The 13,448-nt window shown below is 35.4% G+C and overlaps 1 protein-coding gene across 1 annotated transcript in view; it reads right to left on the bottom strand.

Moving 5' to 3' along the window:
• Positions 1-13,448, bottom strand: part of LOC137642178 (uncharacterized) — a 497,631-nt gene that overhangs the window by 350,239 nt on the left and 133,944 nt on the right. The window lies entirely within an intron of this gene.

Genomic DNA, 13,448 nt, shown 5'->3' with positions numbered 1-13,448 from the left:
ACCCCTTACGGGCTGCCAACGCAAGGGCCCGTGGTCCGCCTTGTATATAGGCGGGTCAATCTAAATCATCATCATTAGGAGAGGCAATTTGAGACACGAGACCTCTTACGGTCGTTATAAAAAGGATATTTTAATTACAAAGGGATCAATGGTTCAATTGGGTTCCGTCGTCATGAAACGCCTTCAAGATGTTTGCCAAAAGAAATTCGATCAAGAAGCGCAACGGCAGGAGGAGAGGAACTGGTCAAACGAATACTTCGAGGAAAGAGTTTGTTGCCCTTCATCAGGACCCCTAAAAGATTGATACGCAATCGGGACGACAAAACGAAAGTTAACATGGGAAGAATAGGAACGGGGTACCTTCACACGCGCACACACGTGTATATATATATATATATATATATATATATATATATATATATATATATATATATATATATGTGTGTGTGTGTGTGTGTGTGTGTGTGTGTTTGCTGGGTATTATTTTCTTACCTGTTACTATTTTGCTAATTTCTATGATATTTTAATTGATGGGGGAATAAAACATTGAAGGGGATTTGATATAGCTGACCATAACAGCCAGTAAGTAGATTATTAAGAAACTAGATCTTCCTCATTCCTGTTTTTTTCTGAGGCTAAACTAACTAGTTTAGCATTTAAGTCCTATGAAATTAAGACAATCTTTATGGATGTTGATGCTTATGGAGGTGTAGACCCAAATGTTATTTTTCCTTCGTTTTTATTTATCAAGACCACTGATTTCTTAGCTCTAAAGTTGTCTGCCAAGTTCTTCAAGTTATCTCACACACGCACACACACACACACACACACACACATATATATATATATATATATATATATATATATATATATATATATTATATACATATATATATATATATATATATATATATATATATATATATATATATATATATATATATATTATCGTCACGAAAGGAGAACTGAGTTCGTGTTTTCATTTTTCCTTTCGTGGCTATAATACTTAATTATTTTATGTTCATCACATGTTAGCTTTTGTGATTTTTACACACACACACACACACACACACACACACACACACATATATATATATATATATATATATATATATATATATATATATATATATATATACATATATATAATAAATTTTGCACGTTTAGACGTGTTTTTCATATCGATATAAGCCATACATTAAACTCCCTTAATATCTGGATTCTCTCTATACCTCGGGATCAGAAAACCAAGGGGGAATCAATTCAGAGATAATAGTTTCTGGTCGACCGGGGAATTGAACCCTGGTCCGAGAAACTGGCACGAAAATTGCTATTACACACAAACATAACACACACACACACACACACACACACACATATATATATATATATAAATATATATATATATATATATATATATATATATATATATATATATATATATATATATATATAAATATTATGCCTGTTGTAGAACTGGGGCATGTGTTTGAGGTAGCTCTAGCCTGCTGATAACCGCCCAATTTCCGTCACTGCCATATTATCTGATTTTTTTTTAATGTGGATGCCCTAGAAAGCAAGCTCTTTGCATATGGAGATGGTGCTACTCTCCTGAATTTAGACCTTAATATACTACACACATAACAACTAATCTATCTGTTTCTAGTGTACTGTAGGACAAAGGCCTCAGACACGACATTTCATGTCTGGGTTTTTTTCTGGCTCGGTATAGTTGGATCATTATATTTTGTAGTGCTTTTTTTATAAATCAATCAAGGTATTTTCGGTAACTGGAATAGTGATAATGGAATAAGACATAAATTGTATGAAAAAAAAATCTGAGTGACACCACTTATTCATGGAACCATGCTTCACAATGCAAATTTTTTTTTTTTTTAATGGAGATTGTAAAATCGAAGAGTGAGGGAAATGGATTACAGTGCTCCAAATGCCCTATCTCTGAATCCAGCTAATGAATATCTTGTCTTGGCTTTACGCAAATATCAAATAGTTCCAGGTTGGAATGGTCCAGTGAAGGTGTTACATGCTGCCACTCGGAAGAGATTTCTTTTCTGGAGGGATAGTGAGAAGCTAGGAACTAATATTGACGTTCTAAGACGAGCACCAGAGGGGAAGGCCATCCATTTTGAAAATAATAAGAACGTTTGATAAATATATGATTAAAGAATGAAAGAAAGGACCACAAATGATAAATAATGAAATAGGGGAACAAAAATGTTGAAGAATAAATACCTAACAAGACATGTCAGGGGATAGAGGAAGAAGCTCAGAAAATAAAATCTGGTGAATGAGAGAAAATATCTAGGAATCCAAGGGTATCGCTCCTCAGCTGTGTGATTTAGTGATTAAAAGGACAATCAAACATTTATTTTCGAGATATTTTAATATTTGGTTTTTCCCTTTCCCGCTTACTGAATCAGCTGTAGAAATTATGGTTCAACTACCATCTTGATAGGCGGAGGAGCTGGTATGGATGACTATCCATATGACTCCGAACTAGATCTTCACGGATAGAGCCACATCCAACACCACATAGGTGTGCTAGTTCGGGCACTTGATCACTGTAAATAGGGACTTTATCATACAGAGTTAAGCTTATTTGAATCAAGACTGAGAGAACGTTGTGCATGAAATTGATAAGAAGTCAGTTTGATCTCCAGGTAATGTAATTTCTCAAGATAAAGATACTAGCAATTATGTAATCATTGATAACTTGCAGTCAGGGCATTAGTATGGGGAATAACTTTGTGCTTATGCCATCTGCAAATGTATTTTTCCGACAATTTATAGAATACAATTTGGGAAAAGATGTATATCATAGTTTCATGACAAAATTTCGGAAAATTACGTCGTTCTGAGACTAAAAAGTTTGCATTTTTTATATGATTTGTCAATAAAACAAATTTCTGATAGGATTTGCCAGAATGTAATAGCGTCCTCATTTACCTCCAATTATTTTCTATACGAAGTAATAAATTCTTATTGTATTCCAGGTGTTATGAAGTCATCAGTATATATTGTATCCATCACTGATTATCTATTATGCAATGGTGATACTTAAATTTCGTTACTTATCAAACAACCAACAACAACTACTTTATTTTACTCCTGCTATCTTTTACAAATCAACCAATTATGAATACGGTTAAAAATATTTGCTAGAACACTAACGGTTATCAAATAATATTTAGGCAGTGATACAATATCTTACAGGTTGTATCAAGAATACTCATTTAACTTCTCTCCCCACCCCCTAAAACAGAAATGACTTCCTTTTTTCCTCAGTGCCGGACTGTCTACTAGGCCCCACCTACGAAAAATTACTAATTATATATATATATATATATATATATATATATATATATATATATATATATATATATATATATATATAAAATGTGTGTGTTTTGTATTTGCAGTGGATAGTTGAGACGTCAAATGATAATAGAGGATTAAAATAGGGCAACTCGATTTGTAACTTTTGTATGCTTTTGCTAATAAAGACAGCCCTTTACTGACTTTGGTTCGCTAAGGTTGGAGAAGGCTCCGCCCATTTTGTAGAAGTAGTAAGAAGAGCAACACCTTGTCTGTTTTGTCATGGGAACACTAGAGACATCTGGTGAAAGATTTCCCCCGAGTGTCGGCGTTCTTTTGATTTTAACTGTACTACCTGTATAATTACTTAATCTTATTTTATTTACCATCCACCAAGTATTCAAAAGACTTAAATACTAAATACCTTTTTAATATAATTATACTACCACTCTTTCTTATTTCATTTGCAATACACCAAGTCCTATTATTAATAGCGCTTGAACCCTTGGTCAGTCAATATGCCTAGGAAGAATATATCCAGATGAAAACAAATCAAGTTTGTGGAGATTTGAATCTTATATATGATAAACAAAAGCAAAATTGCGGTGGAATACATGCATTGTGAGTGACGCAAACTTATAAATACTTTATCATCTTTCAGTTTTATAATACACACTTTGTAATTAATACTAACAAGTATGTAAATAATGACTTTTAATTGAACGATTGTTTTTCTCATTTTTGGAATAGTTTATGAAAAATGGTAGTTGATGATAGAAGTAGTAAAGGTTTCAACAAAAACTAGTTTTTGTCATTGTTATCATTATGCAATTTACAACTCCAATAAAAAATATCTCCCAGGATGAAAAAGAATAAATCTGTGCTTTTGGTAGCATATTGTCCTGGTAGCAAAGGGTCATAGTGACGAACTGTCCAGTAGTGAAGCGTCATGTAACGAAATGTCTTTGTAGAATAGTCCAATAGTGTCCCAGCACCATTCAATAGTCTTATTGACAGTATATTCAAGAAGGGAACTCCAAATCTATTGAGGTTATGATTCCCTTGTTGCTTTGGATTAGCCCTAGAAATTGATGCTGTAATGCAAAGAAATAAACAGAGATAGGATTTGCACTAATCTCCTCTCCATTTGATGGGTATTGTTAAATATCTGGTTAATTTTAAGGTGCATGAAACCCTTCGTTTATGAATCTTCCATTAATATATAAATCACGAGGGATAAAGTACTCTTACTATCATAGGGCTTTTAACGTAATCATTAGCCTACATGTGTTGTCTCCTCCAGTGAGCTTGCTTGGCCAGATTTTCATGACATATATTAGGTTCTTGAAGATCCTCTTGAATATTGGACACATAGTCATTCATTTAGAGGGAGAGATATGCAAACCTCTTGTTACTCAAGTTTGAGGGAGACTCCTTGGCTTCCTCAATGTTCTGTTGCTCCAAGATCCTGATACTGCTCTACCTCTTCTTGGGGAATTGGTCAAGGATGGTACTTGTAGAAATTAACAATATAGTAAAAACATTTCCATCGTACTCAAGATTGAGAATTTTCCCCCCTGAGGTTTCAAGATTAGGCTTATTACAGTCTCAGAAGGTCTTCTAGATTATGTAACAGGTCAAACAAAGACTCAATAGAGCCCACTGGTCCTTAGTGAGAGAGATACATGTCAGGTTAAGGAAGTCATCCTTCTGGTATCACCTAATCAGTCTTGGTAGCTTTGTCATGTTAGAATAGTTTTCCCTTTGGGGACTTCTTTATGCTGACATGATTCATTCTCAAGAATTTCATTGACTCTTTTTGGGGTTCTCTTTTGTCACTATGGCTACCAAGAGTTACACAAGGGCAGCTTCTTGTTTCATCTTCTCTAATTCTTCTGCCATCTCTTCTTTCTTAATGGTCACCAGGTTTCTCCTGAAGGTCCACGTGGCGGTGGATACTGTGACGAGCCAAGAGTAGGTTGCGACTCAAAAGCGGGCTGAAAGCAACTGAGTAACTTTATTACAGAACATCAGCTTATATATTCATCAAGTCCAGGCAAGAAGGACATAAAAACATAACAGGCAATTTCATGTTCAACTGACAACCGGTTCTGTTAACAGTTAACGGTGAGAAAAACAGACATGTTTATTCAGGTCCCTGTCAGTGCGAGGGGAGAACGAAGATACAAAGGATATTATGTACAAAAAAAAATGTTGTTACTATGTACGATTATGTGACACATGGTTGGTACATGGCTCCCCCCCAAAAAAGGACATACTGTACATGTTAAATAGGGCGCCCTGATCTAGAGAGGCGAACTGCAGGCGGGTCATCTGGCAGGAAATAAGCAGGTTTTTAGACAATCAATGAAGACCCAGTCTTCTTTGCCACAAATGTTTAGTAGGAATGCTTTCAGACTGCGTCAGATCACAAGGAAAGGGCCTGTGTAAGGGGGCATTAGTGGTGGCTTGCTAGCGTCATTGCGTAGGAAGAAGTGCGTTGCAGAGTGCAAGTCTGTTGGTATGTGATGCTTCGCTGGGGGCTTGTAAGTCTGGTTGGCGGCTGCCAATCAATCTGGTGCCAGACGTCTGAATTTTCCGAAGACTGGGGGCCCTGTCATCTTGATATGGTGATGAATACCATGTTTGGCAGGAGCCATGGGTGTTTCGCGAAGTTCTGGACAGAAAATTTCCGGGTACGACGTGAGGAGGTGAGTCTGCGTTGACCAATCGTCAGTGGGCGACATCGACCAGAAGGTGGAAATGAGAGAGGAAATCCGCACCAAGGATTGGCAATGTGACGTCAGCAACGAGAAACTTCCAATTATATTTACCATTTCCAAACGATAATGTGAGGTGCTCGTAACCGTAGGTGGGTATCGCAGATCCGCTGGCAGCTACCAGGCGGATGTCGGCAAACTTAGACAGACTACGTCGTGTCCTGAAGAGTTCCCTTGGCAAAAGAGAACGACAAGTACCCGTGTCTACCAAAAATCGCACGCCCGTTCCTGCATCATGTAAAAAGAAAAGATTAGAAAAACGGGATGCCACCGCCACGAGCGATGGCCTACTTACACGTTTTTTCGGCCACTGACAATCTTTGGCACATTTCTTCGCGGCAGTCCCGAATCTGGAGTGGTAGTAGTAAAACTGCGGCCGATGGGCAGTAGTAAGTGGCTGTAGAAGTCGTTGGTTGGGGAGCGAGCGAGTGGTGGGTGATGGGTGGCTTTGTCGCCGCTCCGGCTCGTCACGGGGTAGGCGTGTGTGTCCTACGGCATTCACGTCAGCTTCGGTTGACATTGAATAGGTGTCCTCTTCGTCAGGAGTGGAGGCGTTGATGGAGGTCTTGAAGGTCGTGAAGTGGCTGTCCATAAGGGCGTCGGCTTTGGTCATCAAGTCCTTTATGGGTAAACTATCGACATCGGGTCTGGCAGCGCGTACAGGTTTGGGTAAACGGCATACCCAAAGGGCACGAAATAGGTTCACCTCACGAGGAGATCCGTCTGCGGCAGGTTGCAGGCGAGCAATACTGGTCATTTCCCGAGGGCAAGCGAAGCCCTTTGGTCTCCCAACAGTTGATGAGAGAGCTGAAAAAGCTTTGCTATACGGGCGGCTGGCGACGGAGAGTACTGCTGCAGAAGGTATGTTTTGAGGGTGTCATATGCTATTGGGGTGTCTCCTTATTCACAAAGCCAATCGGAGATTTCTGGGAAGGTGTCCTCGGGTATCGCCGCGAGAACATAATCTGCTTTGGTGGTTGAGCAAGTCACGCCCTTTATGCGGAACTGGACTTCTACACCCTGAAACCAAACAAACGCCTCTCCGCTGGCGAATGACGAAAGTTTCAATGGGGCGGCCATAGTAACAGTGAGGGGGGGGGGGGAAGGCGGGAGGAGCGAGTCAACTTCCGGGATCACCAATGTGACGAGCCAAGAGTATGTTGTGACTCAAAAGCGGGATGAAAGCAACTAAGTAACTTTATTACAGAACATCAGCTTATATATACATCAAGTGCAGGCAAGAAGGACATAAAAACATAACAGGCAATTTCATGTTCAACCAACAACTGTTTCTGTTAACAGTTAACGGTGAGAAAAACAGATATGTTTATTCAGGTCCCTGTCAGAGCGAGGGGAGAGCGAAGATACAAAGGATATTATGTACAAATAAAAAGAAATGTCATTACATACGATCGTGTGGTACACTACTATATATTCATATGGCCAGACTTTTAAGTAAGGTTTGAAGAGGATACTGCTTGAGACTGTTTATCTGAAATTGATAGCAGTTTGGCAATCAATCCTTTTCTTTATAAGGTATTCAAGTTTACACCAAATTCTTTGTACACATGCAGGCAACTATACCACTAATGCTCCAATAATTTTTTTTTTCCTATTGGTGAACCTGAATTCCTGGAGGTGGTTGATTTGAAGTACCTCCAAGAAGAGACAATGCTGTAGTAGGATAAAATGATAGTTGATACGATAAGTATCCCTTTCTTTGTCAAATGACAGATGAGTTTGTTGATTTGGCTAATCACAGGGTTTAATAGAATTATCATCCTAGGAGTACCAGTAGCCTCATAGATAGACCAGGTAAAACTTACACCAGTTAATGATGTGTTCAATGTTATCCCATTGAGCTATGACTCCTTCAATAATTTTTGTAGCCTTCTATTTTATGCGAACTACCAGAATTCTGGTGATCATTTGAATAGCATCAACTTTTAGCAGAAAGTGATCTGTTTGCAAGAAGATGTAAGTAGGACTGACTCATGTCACTTTCTTACCGATATGTTCAGGCAAATAAAGTGCTGCCTAGCCACCTCAATGTGCTTTTGCTCTCAGATACTGTAACACTGTTGCAACTTCATATTGAGTATATTACTCAAGATGAAACCCATGTAGTAGAAACATTCCCTGTTTGCACAAGATCAAGAATGATACTGCCAGGTTTCACGCTTCTTTTGGCATTAGAGGGCTTACAAAGCAGGTTATAATTTGGGCATAGGTTCAAGAGATCATTCTGGTACTTGCAGTAAGGGATGACTGCTAGGTTCCAAAAGCCATCATTCTGTCAGCCTTGCAAGTTTTCCAATAATCGTTTCAATGACTTCCTCAATTCAATCTATAGTTTTCGTTGACTCTCCGTGTCAGACTCTTTTCTATCCCTATAGATACCCAAAGATGGGCGAGTGTAGCTGCTTCTTTCAACTTCCTTAATACATCTTTCTTTTTTTTCTTGATTTTTCTAATGATTCTTTATAGGTCCCAGTAGCATCAGGGAAGTGACAGCATTTTCATGTAGTAAGAAAACCAAAATCTTTAGGAGGAGCGTTTCCCTTATACAAGTACCTATCACAAGATCATCGAATGTATCTTCAAGAAAGTGTTTGCTAGCGACCTAATCCTTTCTACCAATACCTCAAAAGAGGCATTAAATATCACCCTTGACATTTGCATAAATGAACACTGTTTTTCGATGCTAAGGATTATGTTATATTAACAAATCGATGACACTTCTATTGCTTCCCTGGTGGATTATATGCTTTGTTAGTCACTGTACTCTTGAAGACCACGACCCAATCAGGAAAGAGTTTGAATTGAGCATCCTTGCCCAGAATAAATGTTATAAAACCAGATGTCATACTATATATATATATATATATATATATATATATATATATATATATATATATATATATATATATATATACACACACACATATATATATATATATTTCAAATAAGCCATATATATTAATATATTAAAGTCTGGATTCTCTTAACGACCTCGGGATCAGAGCCCAAGGCGGAACCGCCCAAAGACTATGATATCGGACCGGCGGGGATTTGAACCCTCGTCCAGGATATCTGTATGCCAGTGACCATACCACTCCGCCACGAAGTGGTATGGTCACTGGCATACAGATATCCTGGACGAGGGTTCAAATCCCCGCCGGTCCGATATCATAGTCTTTGGGCGGTTCCGCCTTGGGCTCTGATCCCGAGGTCGTTAAGAGAATCCAGACTTTAATGTATTAATATATATGGCTTATTTGAAATATGAAAGAAACACGTTTAAATGTGCAAAAAAAAAAAAAAAAAAATTTATCATATATATATATATATATATATGTATATATATATATACATATATATGTATATATACATATATATATATATATATATATATATATATATATATATATATATATATATATATATGTATATATATGTACATATATATATATGTATATATATATATATATATATATATATATATATATATATATATATATATGGGTGTGTTTGCGGACGTGTATATACATATGTAACAAACACATTATTATATGTGATAACCTTACTACCTCTCTCTGTGATACAAGGTAAATACAATTTTCGAGTGCAACCATCGTGCTAGTATGTGTAGGCGTACACCTTATTTATTTTGAAATATGATCCAGAAAACACGTTATATATAATGTACATAAGAGAAATTACCGTGGGGAAGCAGCGAAAACGGTCTGCACTTCTACGTTCATTTTTTTCTCCCTATAAGATTATTATAAGCGAAGAAAGGTAAGGAAAAAGCAGATGATAAACAGTTATAAAGGCAATGTATAAACCCCTCCTTTTTAATTTTCACCCTTATTCATTGTGTATTTCGGTTCCGGTTGATCTAGTAATTGTGAATTAGAACATGTTTTCATGAAGAGGAAACACTGGAATAGTTATATTTTATATAACAACTAAACAAAAATATTTATATATACATTTGTAATTCTGGAAATAAACAAATAGTTTAAAATACATTAAACATTGATTGGGTACTACATTATTTTCAGTGTTCAGTGCAAATTAGGTTTTAGGAAGATCCTTCTAAAACAGAAATTATTATATTGGGTATTGAAATGGATGGAGACAAGAGATTCTTCTAACATTTGAAAATGCAATATCATCATAAGGGGAAGCTTCATTCATGAAAAATATTCGTATCACCAATTCTTTCATGATAATCATAAAACTAAATTGTGATGAATACATAATATCGTTAATGGTTGAAGGATTTTCTCCTGAGATACGTAGTGAAATGTGGTAATTATATTTTTCATAGTGATTTTAAATACTATTAAAGCAACATTCGTCCAGCTTTAGCCCTCAGAGTGAATCATTCACGAAGCTTGCAGGATCTGATATGTCTTTAAAGAATCTCGTTAGGTTTAGTGTCTATATTTTCTTATTAAATGAAAACGCGAATGAGCTGATTTTCTAAGAAATGGTTGTTTTTCTTTTTTTTACAAGTCTTTTCTAATCTAACACTTTTGAAATGGTAACTATAGTACTACTTCCATACTTTAGCATAATCAAATTATCACGACTAGAAAAACTATAATCCCACACTCGTTTATAAACACACAACGATTTCATGGTAACAAAAATATCTTCAAGTAACCAAGCAAACGCGTATTATTAATAGATCAGATGGAACATAACCACGAAAATACATTTAGTATATTGTCAATTTTATATCAACATCATTTTGACCAGTATGAAATACTGCTACTCTACAAGATTTATATACCTCTGTCACTATAGAAAATTAGAGATAAATTTTTCGATATTATTATTATTATTATTATTATTATTATTATTATTATTATTATTATTATTATTATTACTAGCCAAGCTACAACCCTAGTTGGAAAAGCAAGATGTTATATGCTATAAGTTTCACTCTCAAAGAAGTGGTTCCAATTTCTTTGGTGGAAATTATAACTCCAGTTATTTAAAGTGAATAGAGTTAAGGGAAGTGTGATTTGTAATAAAAAACGTTCAGTGAATTTGTCGGAAATCATATAAGTGATGCAAAAAATGAAGATGGTTTGTGTATGATTATCGAATTCAAGTTTTCAGCGAGAAAGAAGATAAAAATGATAATCACCAATCGCCCTAACGATTAATAATAATAATAATAATAATAATAATAATAATAATAATAATAATAATGATAATAATAATGAGGACCCAGAAGTATATAAGGAAAAAATAGAAAAAAAAAGAGAATAGAAGAACAGCAAAGAAAACGAATACATGGAGAACTCATGAGACAACTGAAGAATTGGCCAGTGGCGAAATATGAATAACTTGAAAAGGAAACAGAAGGGATAATAATGGCAGAGCAAGATTAGGCCTTAAGAATAAGATACATTCGTAGAGCAATAACTGGAATTAACATCTCGTCATCATAATCATAATCATCATAATAATTATCGTGATGATCATAATAAGCATCATCGTAATCATAATCATCATAATGTTTATAATGATAATCATGATAGATATCATCATAATTATAGTTATAGTCGTAATCATAAACATTATTGCCATGTTAAAAATAACCATAATCATAATCATTATAATCATATTAATCATAAATATCAATATCAATAAAAATCATAATCATCATATTCATATTCATAACCAACATAAGTATAATCATTATAACCATTATAGAATTCGTAGTAATAATGATAATCAAATCATAAACATGGTAAGCATTTTAATCATAATCATCATAATCATATTCACAATGATCATATCCATCCTATTTATAATCATAATCATCATCATCATTATCGTAATGATAATAATAATAATAATAATAATAATAATAATAATAATAATAATAATAATAATGGATACCTTATTATAGATAGAATTCTTTGTATAATTATAGTACAAGCATAAATAATATTGACCGATTCGCTATAAGTATCTGAAATGTTGATTTCAACAATTTGTTTTTATACTGTCCTAGAAATGAGTAAAGTGATGTCATTTAGGACATGGAAGCAACGGCAAAAAGAAGAAGTATATTGTGGCTAGTTTTAATAATAATAATAATAATAATAATAATAATAATAATAATAATAATAATAATAATAATGAGATATCAAGCATGAAAATTATATTTTGATAAGGAAATTCGTATTGAGAATTATGATAACATTATGACAACTACAGGAGCACTCATTAAAGCGCAGACCTCCACCACGGTAGCATATTTCTCGACCTTTTGCTTGACTTTGACCTTGACCTTTGACTAAAGACTTTCAAAAGTGAACCACTTCTACGTTTCATCATAACAATTACTCCCTGAAAGTTTCACAATTCTATGATTAGAATTGTGACCTCTGCCACAGAAGCTTATTTCTCGACCTTTTGCTTGACCTTGACCTTGACCTTTCAAAACTAAATCACTTCCACGTCTTATTATTACAACCAATTTCTGAAAGTTCCACAATTCTATGAGTAAAATTGTGACCTCCACCACACCAGCTTATTTCTTGACCCTTCTCCTTAGGTTGACCTTGACTTTTGACCTAGGCATTCAAAACTGAATCAATTCCACGTCTCATCATAACAATTAATCCCTGAAAATTTCACAATTATATGAGCAAAATTGTGACCTCCACCACGGCAGCTTATTTCTCGACCTTTTGCTTGAAGTTGACCTTGACCTTTGACCAAGGCCTTTCAAAACTGAATTACTTCCACGTCTCATCATAGCAACTAATCCCTAAAAGTTTCACAGTTCTATGATTAAAATTGTGACCTCCGCCAAGGTAGCTTATTTCTTGACCTTTTGCACGAACTTGACCTTTGACCTAGGCCTTCCAAAATTTAATTACTTCCAATTCTCATTATAACAATCAATCCCAGAAAGTTCCACAATTCTATGAATAAAATTGTGACCTGCACCACTGCAACTTATTTCTCGACCTTTTGCTAGACCTTGGCCTTTCAAAACTGAATCACATCCATGTCTTATCATAACAATTAATTCCTGAAAGTTTCACTTTTCTATCGGTAAAATTATGACCTCCGCCACGGCAGCTTATTTCTCGACCCTTTGCTCGACCTTGACCTGGACTTTTGACCTAGGACTTTCGAAATTGAATAATTTCCACGTCTCAACATTACTATTAATTCCTGAAAGTTTCACTACTCTGAGAGTAAAATTGTGGCCAGGAGGTTTTTCACTCACAAATAAACGGACAAACAGGAGTGAAAACATGACATCCTTTCCAACTTCGTTGGCGGTGGTAA

The sequence above is a fragment of the Palaemon carinicauda genome, chromosome 6 (assembly GCF_036898095.1).
Source record: "Palaemon carinicauda isolate YSFRI2023 chromosome 6, ASM3689809v2, whole genome shotgun sequence".
NCBI classification, from domain to species: Eukaryota; Metazoa; Arthropoda; class Malacostraca; order Decapoda; family Palaemonidae; genus Palaemon; species Palaemon carinicauda.
This window is presented reverse-complemented; position numbering and strand designations above follow the sequence as displayed.